General features: G+C 33.8%; 1 protein-coding gene across 1 annotated transcript in view; it reads right to left on the bottom strand.

The window, feature by feature from the left end:
• Window positions 1–12874, bottom strand: part of LOC130048029 (peroxidase-like protein) — a 34450-nt gene that overhangs the window by 20436 nt on the left and 1140 nt on the right. The window lies entirely within an intron of this gene.

Genomic DNA, 12874 nt, shown 5'->3' with positions numbered 1-12874 from the left:
GTATTTATCTTATTGTCTATTTCTATATTTATCTTATTGTCTGTTTCTGTATTTATCTTATTGCCTGTTTCTATATTTATCTTATTGTCTGTGTCTATATTTATCTTATTGTCTGTGTCTATATTTATCTTATTGTCTGTGTCTATATTTATCTTATTGTCTGTGTCTATATTTATCTTATTGTCTGTGTCTATATTTATTCTATTGTCTGTGTCTATATTCATCTTATTGTCTGTGTCTATATTTATCTTATTGTCTGTGTCTATATTTATCTTATTGTCTGTGTCTATATTTATCTTATTGTATGTTTCTATATCTATCTTATTGTCTGTATCTATATTTATTCTATTGTCTGTTTCTATATTTATCTTATTGTCTGTGTCTATATTTATCTTATTGTCTGTGTCTATATTTATCTTATTGTCTGTGTTTATATCTATCTTATTGTCTGTTTCTATATTTATCTTATTGTCTGATTCTATATTCATCTTATTGTCTCTGTCTATATCTATCTTATTGTCTGTGTCTATATTTATTCTATTGTCTGTTTCTATATTTATCTTATTGTCTGTGTCTATATTTATCTTATTGTCTGTGTCTATATTTATCTTATTGTCTGTGTCTATATTTATCTTATTGTCTGTGTCTATATTTATCTTATTGTCTGTGTCTATATTTATTCTATTGTCTGTGTCTATATTCATCTTATTGTCTGTGTCTATATTTATCTTATTGTCTGTGTCTATATTTATCTTATTGTCTGTGTCTATATTTATCTTATTGTATGTTTCTATATCTATCTTATTGTCTGTGTCTATATTTATTCTATTGTCTGTTTCTATATTTATCTTATTGTCTGTGTCTATATTTATCTTATTGTCTGTGTCTATATTTATCTTATTGTCTGTGTCTATATTTATCTTATTGTCTGTGTTTATATCTATCTTATTGTCTGTTTCTATATTTATCTTATTGTCTGTTTCTATATTCATCTTATTGTCTCTGTCTATATCTATCTTATTGTCTGTGTCTATATTTATTCTATTGTCTGTTTCTATATTTATCTTATTGTCTGTGTCTATATTTATCTTATTGTCTGTGTCTATATTTATCTTATTGTCTGTGTCTATATTTATCTTATTGTCTGTGTTTATATCTATCTTATTGTCTGTTTCTATATTTATCTTATTGTCTGTTTCTATATTCATCTTATTGTCTCTGTCTATATTTATCTTATTGTCTGTGTCTATATTTATCTTATTGTCTGTTTCTATATCTATCTTATTGTCTGTGTCTATATTTATCTTATTGTCTGTGTCTATATTTATCTTATTGTCTGTGTCTATATTTATCTTATTGTCTGTTTCTGTATGTATCTTATTGTCTGTTTCTATATTTATCTTATTGTCTGTTTCTGTATTTATCTCATTGTCTTTGTCTATATTTATCTTATTGTCTGTGTCTATATCTATCTTATTGTCTGTGTCTATATTTGCCTTATTGTCTGTTTCTATATTTATCTTATTATATGTTTCTATATTTATCTTATTGTCTGTTTCTATATTTATCTTATTGCCTGTTTCTATATTTACCTTATTGTATGTAAAACTTATACGGTACCAATTTTGATGCACAAGATGCACATTTCGACAAATAATGTCTCTTCAGTAATGCTCAACCGAAATGTTTGAAATCCGAAATAACTATGAAGTTTTAGATCTAAATATATTTATCTTATTGTCTGTGTCTATATTTATCTTATTGTCTCTGTCTATATTTATCTTATTGTTTGTGTCTATATTCATCTTATTGTCTGTTTCTATATCTATCTTATTATCTGTTTCTATATCTATGTTCCCCAAACAAAGTTTGGGAACATATTGTTTTTACTCTGTTTCTTATTATGTTCCCCAAACAAAGTTTGGGAACACATTGTTTTTACTCTGTTTCTTATTATTATTATGTTCCCCAAACAAAGTTTCGGAACATATTGTTTTTACTCTGTTTCTTATTATGTTCCCCAAACAAAGTTTGGGAACATATTGGTTTTACTCTGTTTCTTATTATGTTCCCCAAACAAAGTTTGGGAACATATTGGTTTTACTCTGTTTCTTCTTCTTATTATTATTATTAAGGTCTTCCGTCTCCTGCGGAAGACCTTACTATTATTGTTCGCGTTCTTCTTCTTCATTATTATTATTATTTTCCTTGGTAGTACACGCGTTTTTCTCAGCCATTTCTCGATTGATTTTCACGAAATTTTCAGTAAAGATGTCTTTTGGTGACGAGACTTTGCTTGCAAAATTTCGTGCTTGACGTCACTTCCGGTCAGGAGTTATCTCTCTTTTAGTGACTTTTTGAAGGGCCTTGATGTCCACACATCTCCTCCGTTAGTTTTGAAGCTAGAGTCTTGAAATTTCTACACAAGATAGAGTAAACATTTTAGAAGATTTATGGGGGATTCGATTTTACCGGAGGCGATTTGCCTAAACGCTCGCCTGGACCTGAAAAAATGGATGCCAAAATTTCTCGCCGATTTCGGCGATTTTTGACCTTTGATCTCCAATATCTTTTTTTTTGCAAATATTTTGTTAAGACATGTAGAACAAAAGTTGTGCACATTTACAAGATCTTTTCGAAAATATCAAGATTTAGGGGCTAGCCCCTTCAATTAGGGATCTAGAAGGGCTCAAAGTCTAGATCAAATATCTCAAAAATCGTTAATATTTTGGTATAAGTCAAAGAACAAAAAATGTTCATCTCAACAATCCAAATCTATTCATATAAAAAGTTAGGTCATATGTTACGTAATAAGGGATTTTAAGGGCCAAAACCATAAATTTTTTACCCCTTGTATCTCGAAAACGACAAATATTTTGAAAAGCAATAAAGAACAAAAGTTTGGCCCCTAAAAATTACTTCTAGAAATAACTCGAGAACGGTAAAGAATTTCTAAATACTTGTTGAACAAAAAAATGTTTGAAATGTCATGACCTTTCTTACGATATCAAGCAAAAGGGGCTGACCCTTTAAATTAGGGGCCCAGAAGGGTCCAAAGGTTTATGAGAATATCTCAGAAACTATTAATATTTTGTAATAAGTCATTGAAGCGGAAATGTTCATCTAAACCAGCTTGTTCTTATCAAATCAAAAAGTAGGTCATATGTTACGTAATAAGGGATTTTAAGGGCCAAAATCATAAATAATTGACGCCTCATATCTTGAAAACGACAAATATTTTGAAAAGCATTATTGAACAAAAGTTGTTCAGAATGATAATCTAAACAATATGTACATTTCGTTTTTTCCCTATGTGGCCCCGTTAGGGAGCTACAGTTTGGCCCCTAAATATTTCTTGTAGAGATAACTGGAGAACGGTAAAGAATTTCTAAATACTTGTTGAGCAAAAAATGTTTAAAATGACAAGGCCTTTCTTACGATATCAAGCAAAACGGGCTGGCCCTTTAAATTAGGGGTTCAGAAGGGTCCAAATGTTTTTGAGAATATCTCAGAAACTATTAATATTTTATAATAAGTTGTAGAAGCGGAAATGTTCATCTCAACGAGCTTGATCTTATCAAATCAAAAAGTAGGTCATATGTTACGTAATTAGAGATTTTAAGGGCCAAAATCGTAAATATTTGACGCCTCATGTCTTGAAAACGACATATTTTTTGAAAAGCATTATTGAACAAAAGTTGTTCAATGTGTCATAACCTATCGATCAATATCCAAAAATGGGTCTGTGGGCCTCATGGCTCGCCTGTAGAGTCGATTTTTGTCGATATCAGTCGATTTCAAAAACTTGTAACTGGTAAATATTTTGTAAGGACATATTGAACAAAAGTTGTTCAGTTTATCGAGATCTATCGATTGATATCAAGAAATAGGCCTATGGTCCTAATGGCTCGCCTGTAGAGTCGATTTTTTGTCGATATCGGTCGATCTCAATCACTTTTTACAGGTAAATATTTTGTAAAGACATATAGAACTAAAGTTGTTGAGTCTATAGAGGGCTAACAAATGACATCAAGAAATAGGCCCACGGGCCTTATGGCTCGCCTGGAGAGTCGAATTTCAAACGAATTTCACCGCAACTTTGCTTCAGAAGCTTATGATATGAAAAATTGATTATATCTAAAGTGTCTTAAAGTCGGAAACTAAATTGGGACTCATTTGTCTTTTTTTTTTTTTTTTTAACTCCGAGTGCATCAACAAATCGGACGGAAGACCTACTCGTTGTTCGCAACGAGATCGTGTCTAGTTATTATTTTTTTTTTTTCCCTTTCGTCTCCTAGACCGTTGGATGGATTTTCCTGAAACTTTCACAGGTTATAGACTACGATGGTACCTCGAGGCGTTTTTTTTTCATTTTTTCAAAATTCACTTCCGGTCGCAAGATATGTCCAATTTTCGTCTTTTTACAAGATATCTTGTCCAGCGTTTTTCTCAGAAACGGTAAAAGATAGAGTCACCAAATTTTCAGAGTTAATAGATCTCACTTCGTAGGCGTGCAGTAGGGGGTTGAACATGTCGACCGTCACTTCCTGTCGTCAACGGAAGTGATGGAAAGAATCGCAAATTTCAAACTTTTTCTTTTAAATTGAAACCTATACTAGTTTATCAACTCTCTTTCAAAGTGTCAAAATAATATTGAGTCTGTCGGTGGTCAAAACGACTACTTCCGGTTTCTTGATAAAATATCTTTTTACTTTTCGTCTCTTTGTCCCCATAAATCTCGCTTATATTTGAAGTCTTTCATATGATTGTCACATGTCATAATAAAAGTATCAACTTCTAGAGTTTGGATCAGTTTGTTTTTCAAAATTGACTTCCGGTCGATAGTAACCTACTACTTTTTCTTTCTTTAGTCTACTTCTTTTTGTTGAGAACTCTTTCAGATAGAGACGTGAAATTTTCAGGGAATATCGACAGTAAAGAGTCGCTGTCATTTATAGGAAAACGCATCTGAATAGTACTTCCGGTCATCACCGGAAGTTACGAGAAATGAGTAAAAAATTCGATAATACATTTCTCATTCATTGTTAAGGCACATTTTCTGATATATTTAAATGGTTTTCGTAGGAACAGAAAGCTCTTTACCGGAAGTGATCTAACGGAAGACCTACTCATTACTAGTAATGAGTTTCTAGTTATTATTATTATTTTTTTTCCCTTTCGTCTCCGAGACCGTTGGATGGATTTTCCTGAAACTTTCACAGGTTATAGGGAACGATGGTACCTCAAGGCATTTTTTTCATTTTTTCAAAATTCACTTCCGTTCGTCAGATACGTCCGATTTTCCGGTTTTTGAAAGAAACTTTGTCCGGGGGTAAACTTGAAAACCACTAAAGATAATCGAATGAAACTTTCAGGGATGATAGATCTATTTTCTCTATGGTGCATGCACATAATATTTTTTGTCGCCGTCACTTCCGGTCGTCACCGGAAGTGATCAAATAAATCATCAATTTCAAACTTTTTTCTTTCAAATTGAAACCTACTTTGGTTTACTATATCTCGTTCTAATTCTCAAAAAATGTTGACCCCACCGGAAGTTGAATCTCCAACTTCCGGTTATATCAAAGAAAGACTATTCATTCTCTCATTTTTCAGTGCCATAAATCTCGGTCATGAAACTAGTTAATGAGTTGAATTTTACATATATTATAGTTACTATAAATGTCTAGAGTAACGTCAAATATTTTTGTAAAATTCACTTCCGGTCGGCAAATACGGCTTATGAGCTGTTTTCGTTGTCAATCGTTTTTCTCAGAAACGCTAAAAGATAGAGTCACCAAAATTTCAGAGTTGATAGATCTCACTTTGTAGGGGTGCAGTAGGGGGGTAAGAATGTCCGCCGGCACTTCCGGTCGTCACCGGAAGTGATTAATAAATCATAAATTTCAAACTTTTTTCTTTCAAATTGAAACCTATATCGGTTTATTAGGTCTCGTTCTAATTCTCAAAAACTATTGATCCCACCGGAAGTTGAATCTCCAACTTCCGGTTATATGAAAGAAAAACTATTCATTCTCTCATTTTTCAGTACCATAAATCTCGGTCATAAAACAAGTTAATGATTTGAATTTTACATATGTTATAGACATTATAAATGTCTAGTGTAAATTGAAATATTTTTGTAAAATTCACTTCCGGTCGTGAGATATGGGGTGGACATATTCAAACCTTGTTTTTTCAGTTTCTCAATAATGAATATAGATAGACGCTTGAAACTTGTAGAGTTGATCAACTAACATTAGTCCATTGTACACATACATTCAATTTTTTCGTCCGTCACTTCCGGTCTATACCGGAAGTATTTGAAAAATGTCGATTTTCCGATTTCTTCGAGTGATTTCTCAGAGATGGTGGATAGATTTTCTTGAAATTTTCAGGAATAATGTCTTATGAAATGACCTTGCTATAATTATTTTTGTATTTACAACATTCACTTCCGGTCGGAAAATATGGCCGATTTTCTGTTTCTCAAAAGGAATTTTGCCCAATATTTTTCTTGGAAAAGGTAAAATATAGGTTCATCAAATATTCAGGGATGATCATTCTCCGTTTGTAAGCGTGCAGCAGGGGGTTGAACATGTCGACCGTCACTTCCTGTCGTCAACGGAAGTGATGGAAAGAATGGCAAATTTCAAACTTTTTTCTTTACATTGAAACTTATACTAGTTTATCAACTCTCTTTCAAAGTGTCAAAAGAATATTGACTCTGTCGGTAGTCAAAACGACTACTTCCGGTTTCTTGATAAAATATCTTTTTACTTTTCGTCTCTTTGTTCCCATAAATCTCGCTTATATTTGAAGTCTTTCATATGATTTTCACATGTCTTAATAAAAGTATCAACTTCTAAAGTTTTGATAATTTTATTTTTCAAAATTGACTTCCGGTCGGTAGTAACCTACTACTTTTTCTTTCTCTAGTCTACTTCTTTTTGTTGAGAAATCTTTCAGATAGAGGCGTGAAATTTTCAGGGAATATCGACAGTAAAGAGTCGCTGTCATTTATAGGAAAACGCATCTGAATAGTACTTCCGGTCGTCACCGAAAGTTACGAGAAAGGAATAAAAAATTCGACAATACATTTCTCATTCATTGTTAAGGCACATTTTCTGATACATTTAAATGATTTTCGTAGGAATATAAAGCTCTTTACCGGAAGTGGTCTAACGGAAGACCTACTCATTACTAGTAATGAGTTTCTAGTTATTATTCTTTTTCTCCGGTACTTTTTTGTCCGGTAGTGTTCTCAGAAACTACAAAAGGGATCGATATGAAACTTTCCAGGATGATAGTATAGCGTTTGTAGATGTGCATAGTGATAGTCATTTTGTTTGCACGTGCATGCACGCGCGCGCACGTGCATTGCAATTTTGGTACAAAAAATGGAAAATCAGAATATTGAAGGAAGCGATATAAAACCTAAATAGGATGATAGTATATCATTTGTACATATGAAAAATAATAGTTATTTTGCCAGCACGCGCACGCATGCGCGAGCACGCGCATTACAAAATTTGTACGCTAACTTTGGAATCAGTCTAACTTTTTTGTTGTTCATTGAAATGGCTTGAAATTCATATCATAGGTAGATATTGAGACCCTTAACTGATTTACATGGTCAAAATTACCAATTTGCACGCGCATGCACGTGCGCTTCATTTTGATTGGATAATGCTAAAACGTATGTAACTATCTTATTTATGAAGCGAATGAGATGATATTCACAGCATATGTAGACAATATGTGTATCTATATATTGGTGTAATAAAAAATGCCAACGAACACGCGCATGCGCGTGAGACGTTTTTTAAATGTTCAATTTTTAAAGGACGATAACGTTTTTGTTTTTCATCAAATTCTATTCATATTAGGGGTTTAGATGTATCTTGGTACTCCTTACAAATTGCTGTGGTTAGAATTACTGCTCAGCACATGCATGCACGTGTGCTGATTTCTGATTGGACGATTTTAAAATCGCTATAACTTCCTTATATTTGGTGGAAACGTTGTGAAATTCATACTGTGGGTATATGATACAAATGCCTGTTGAACGACATCAACAGAAATTCGGAATCATACACGCGTGCGCGTGTATGCACGTGCAACGCTTTCTTTCATTTCTTGGTTCTGAAATGACCATATTGAACGTACTACATGTAATTAAAGGCTAAAATAAAATGATTTTTTCCTATAGATTCACAAGAACATCACTTTTTAATTGGGGGAGGTTTGGGGAACATCTGTAACGGTCCCCGTTACAATTAGAACTAGTTATTATGTTCCCCAAACAAAGTTTGGGAACATATTGTTTTTACTCTGTTTCTTATTAAGGTCTTCCGTCTCCTGTGGAAGACCTTACTATTATTGTTCGCGTTCTTCTTCTTCATTATTATTATTATTATTATTATTATTTTCCTTGGTAGTACACGCGTTTTTCTCAGCCATTTCTCGATTGATTTTCACGAAATTTTCAGGAAAGATGTCTTTTGGTGACGAGACTTTGCTTGCAAAATTTCGTGCTTGACGTCACTTCCGGTCAGGAGTTATCTCTCTTTTAGTGACTTTTTGAAGGGCCTTGTTGTCCACACATCTCCTCCGTTAGTTTTGAAGCTAGAGTCTTGAAATTTCTACACAAGATAGAGTAAACATTTTAGAAGATTTGTGGGGGATTCGATTTTACCGGAGGCGATTTGCCTAAACGCTCGCCTGGACCTGAAAAAATGGATGCCAAAATTTTTCGCCGATTTCGGCGATTTTTGACCTTTGATTTCCAATATCTTTTTTCTTGCAAATATTTTGTTAAGACATGTAGAACAAAAGTTGTGCACATTTACGAGATCTTTTCGAAAATATCAAGATTTAGGGGCTAGCCCCTTCAATTAGGGATCTAGAAGGGCTCAAAGTCTAGATCAAATATCTCAAAAATCGTTAATATTTTGGTATAAGTCAAAGAACAAAAAATGTTCATCTCAACAATCCAAATCTATTCATATAAAAAGTTAGGTCATATGTTACGTAATAAGGAATTTTAAGGGCCAAAACCATAAATTTTTTACCCCTTGTATCTCGAAAACGACAAATATTTTGAAAAGCAATAAAGAACAAAAGTTGTTCAGAATGATGATCTGAACAATATGCATATTTCGTTTTTACCCTATGTGGCCCTGTTAGGGAGCTACAGTTTGGCCCCTAAAAATTACTTCTAGAAATAACTCGAGAACGGTAAAGAATTTCTAAATACTTGTTGAACAAAAAATGTTTGAAATGTCATGACCTTTCTTACGATATCAAGCAAAAGGGGCTGACCCTTTAAATTAGGGGCCCAGAAGGGTCCAAAGGTTTATGAGAATATCTCAGAAACTATTAATATTTTGTAATAAGTCATTGAAGCGGAAATGTTCATCTAAACCAGCTTGTTCTTATCAAATCAAAAAGTAGGTCATATGTTACGTAATAAGGGATTTTAAGGGCCAAAATCATAAATAATTGACGCCTCATATCTTGAAAACGACAAATATTTTGAAAAGCATTATTGAACAAAAGTTGTTCAGAATGATAATCTAAACAATATGTACATTTCGTTTTTTCCCTATGTGGCCCCGTTAGGGAGCTACAGTTTGGCCCCTAAATATTTCTTGTAGAGATAACTGGAGAACGGTAAAGAATTTCTAAATACTTGTTGAGCAAAAAATGTTTAAAATGACAAGGCCTTTCTTACGATATCAAGCAAAACGGGCTGGCCCTTTAAATTAGGGGTTCAGAAGGGTCCAAATGTTTTTGAGAATATCTCAGAAACTATTAATATTTTATAATAAGTTGTAGAAGCGGAAATGTTCATCTCAACGAGCTTGATCTTATCAAATCAAAAAGTAGGTCATATGTTACGTAATTAGAGATTTTAAGGGCCAAAATCGTAAATATTTGACGCCTCATATCTTGAAAACGACATATTTTTTGAAAAGCATTATTGAACAAAAGTTGTTCAATGTGTCATAACCTATCGATCAATATCCAAAAATGGGTCTGTGGGCCTCATGGCTCGCCTGTAGAGTCGATTTTTGTCGATATCAGTCGATTTCAAAAACTTGTAACTGGTAAATATTTTGTAAGGACATATTGAACAAAAGTTGTTCAGTTTCTCGAGATCTATCGATTGATATCAAGAAATAGGCCTATGGTCCTAATGGCTCGCCTGTAGAGTCGATTTTTTGTCGACATCGGTCGATCTCAATAACTTTTTACAGGTAAATATTTTGTAAAGACATATAGAACTAAAGTTGTTGAGTCTATAGAGGGCTAACAAATGACATCAAGAAATAGGCCCGCGGGCCTTATGGCTCGCCTGGAGAGTCGAATTTCAAACGAATTTCACCGCAACTTTGCTTCAGAAGCTTATGATATGAAAAATTGATTATATCTAAAGTGTCTTAAAGTCGGAAACTAAATTGGGACTCATTTGTCTTCTTTTTTTTTTTTTTTTTTTAACTCCGAGTGCATCAACAAATCGGACGGAAGACCTACTCGTTGCTCGCAACGAGATCGTGTCTAGTTATTATTATTATTCTTTTTCTCCGGTACTTTTTTGTCCGGTAGTGTTCTCAGAAACTACAAAAGGGATCGATATGAAACTTTCCAGGATGATAGTATAGCGTTTGTAGATGTGCATAGTGATAGTCATTTTGTCTGCACGTGCATGCACGCGCGCGCACGTGCATTGCAATTTTGGTACAAAAAATGGAAAATCAGAATATTGAAGGAAGCGATATAAAACCTAAATAGGATGATAGTATATCATTTGTACATATGAAAAATAATATTTATTTTGTCAGCACGTGTACGCATGCGCGAGCACGCGCATTACAAAATTTGTACACTAACTTTGGAATCAGTCTAACTTTTTTGTTGTTCATTGAAATGGCTTGAAATTCATATCATAGGTAGATATTGAGACTCTTAACTGATTTGCATGGTCAAAATTACCAATTTGCACGCGCATGCACGTGCGCTTCATTTTGATTGGATAATACTAAAACGTTTGTAACTATCTTGTTTATGAAGTGAATGAGATGATATTCACAGCATATGTAGAAAATATGTGTATCTATATATTGGTGTAAGAAAAAAAATGCCAACGCACATGCGCATGCGCGTGCAACGTTTTTAAATTTTCAATTTTTAAAGGACGATAACGTTTTTGTTTTTCATCAAATTCTATTGATATTAATGGTTTAGATGTGTCTTGTTACTCCTTACAAATTGTTGTGGTTAGAATTACTGCTCAGCACGTGCATGCACGTGTGCTGAATTCTGATTGGACGATTTTAAAATCGCTATAACTTCCTTGTATTTGGTGGAAACGTTATGAAATTCACACTGTGGGTATATGATACACATGCCTGTTGAACGACATCAACAAAAATTCGGAATCATACACGCGTGCGCGTGTATGCGCGTGCAACGCTTTCTTTCATTTTTTTTGGTACTGAAATGACCATATTGAACGTACTACATGTAATTAAAGGCTGAAATAAAATGATTTTTTGCTATAGATTCACAAGGACATCACTTTTTAATTGGGGGAGGTTTGGGGAACATATGTAACGGTCCCCGTTACAATTAGAACTAGTTATTATTCTTTTTCTCCGGTACTTTTTTGTCCGGTAGTGTTCTCAGAAACTACAAAAGGGATCGATATGAAACTTTCCAGGATGATAGTATAGCGTTTGTAGATGTGCATGGTGATAGTCATTTTGTCTGCACATGCATGCACGCGCGCGCACGTGCACTGCAATTTTGGTACAAAAATTGGAAAATCAGAATATTAAGGGGATCGATATGAAACCTAAATAGGATGGTAGTATATCATTTGTAGATATGAAAAATGATAGTAATTTTGTCTGCACGCGCACGCAAGCGCGTGCACATGCATTACAAAATTTGTACACTAACTTTGGAATCAGTCTAACTTTTTTGTTGTTCATTGAAATGGCTTGATATTCATATCATAGGTAGATATTGAGACCCTTAACTGATTTGCATGGTCAAAATTACTAATTTGCGCGCGCATGCACGTGCGCTTCATTTTGATTGGATAGTACTAAAACGTTTGTTACTTCCTTATTTATGAAGCGAATGAGATGATATTCACAACATACGTAGATAATATGTGTATCTATATATTGGTGTAACAAAAAATGCCAACGCACACGCGCATGCGCGTGCGACGTTTTTCAAATGTTCGATTTTTAAAGGACGATAACGTTTTTGTTTTTCATCAAATTCTATTGATATTAGGGTTTTAGATGTGTCTTAGTACTCCTTATAAATTGCTGTGGTTAGAATTACTGCTCAGCACGTGCATGCACGTGTGCTGAATTCTGATTGGACGATTTTAAAATCGCTATAACTTCCTTATATTTGGTGGAAACGTTATGAAATTCATACTGTGGGTATATGATACAAATGCCTGTTGAACGACATCAACAGAAATTCGGAATCATACACGCGTGCGCGTGTATGCACGTGCAATGCTTTCTTTCATTTCTTAGTACTGAAATGACCATATTAAACGTACTACATGTAATTAAAGGCTAAAATAAAATGATTTTTTGCTATAGATTCACAAGGACGTCACATTTTATTTGGGGGAGGTTTGGGGAACATATGTAACGGTCCCCGTTACAATTAGAACTAGTTACCTTTAATATTGCCTGTTTCTATATTTTTTGTGTAGCGAGCAGTATAAGAGGCAAGCTATGCATCCCCGCTAGTGAGCTAGTCTTTCTAGTGATGAGGTAGAGTCTCTCTTTTGACCATGCAGGTTAAGCAATGGCGAACGTGCTCAGCTCCTGGCTGG

The sequence above is a fragment of the Ostrea edulis genome, chromosome 7, assembly GCF_947568905.1.
Source record: "Ostrea edulis chromosome 7, xbOstEdul1.1, whole genome shotgun sequence".
NCBI lineage: Eukaryota > Metazoa > Mollusca > Bivalvia > Ostreida > Ostreidae > Ostrea > Ostrea edulis.
The sequence above is the reverse complement of the archived record's forward strand: the minus strand, read 5'-3'. Positions and strand labels throughout refer to the sequence as shown.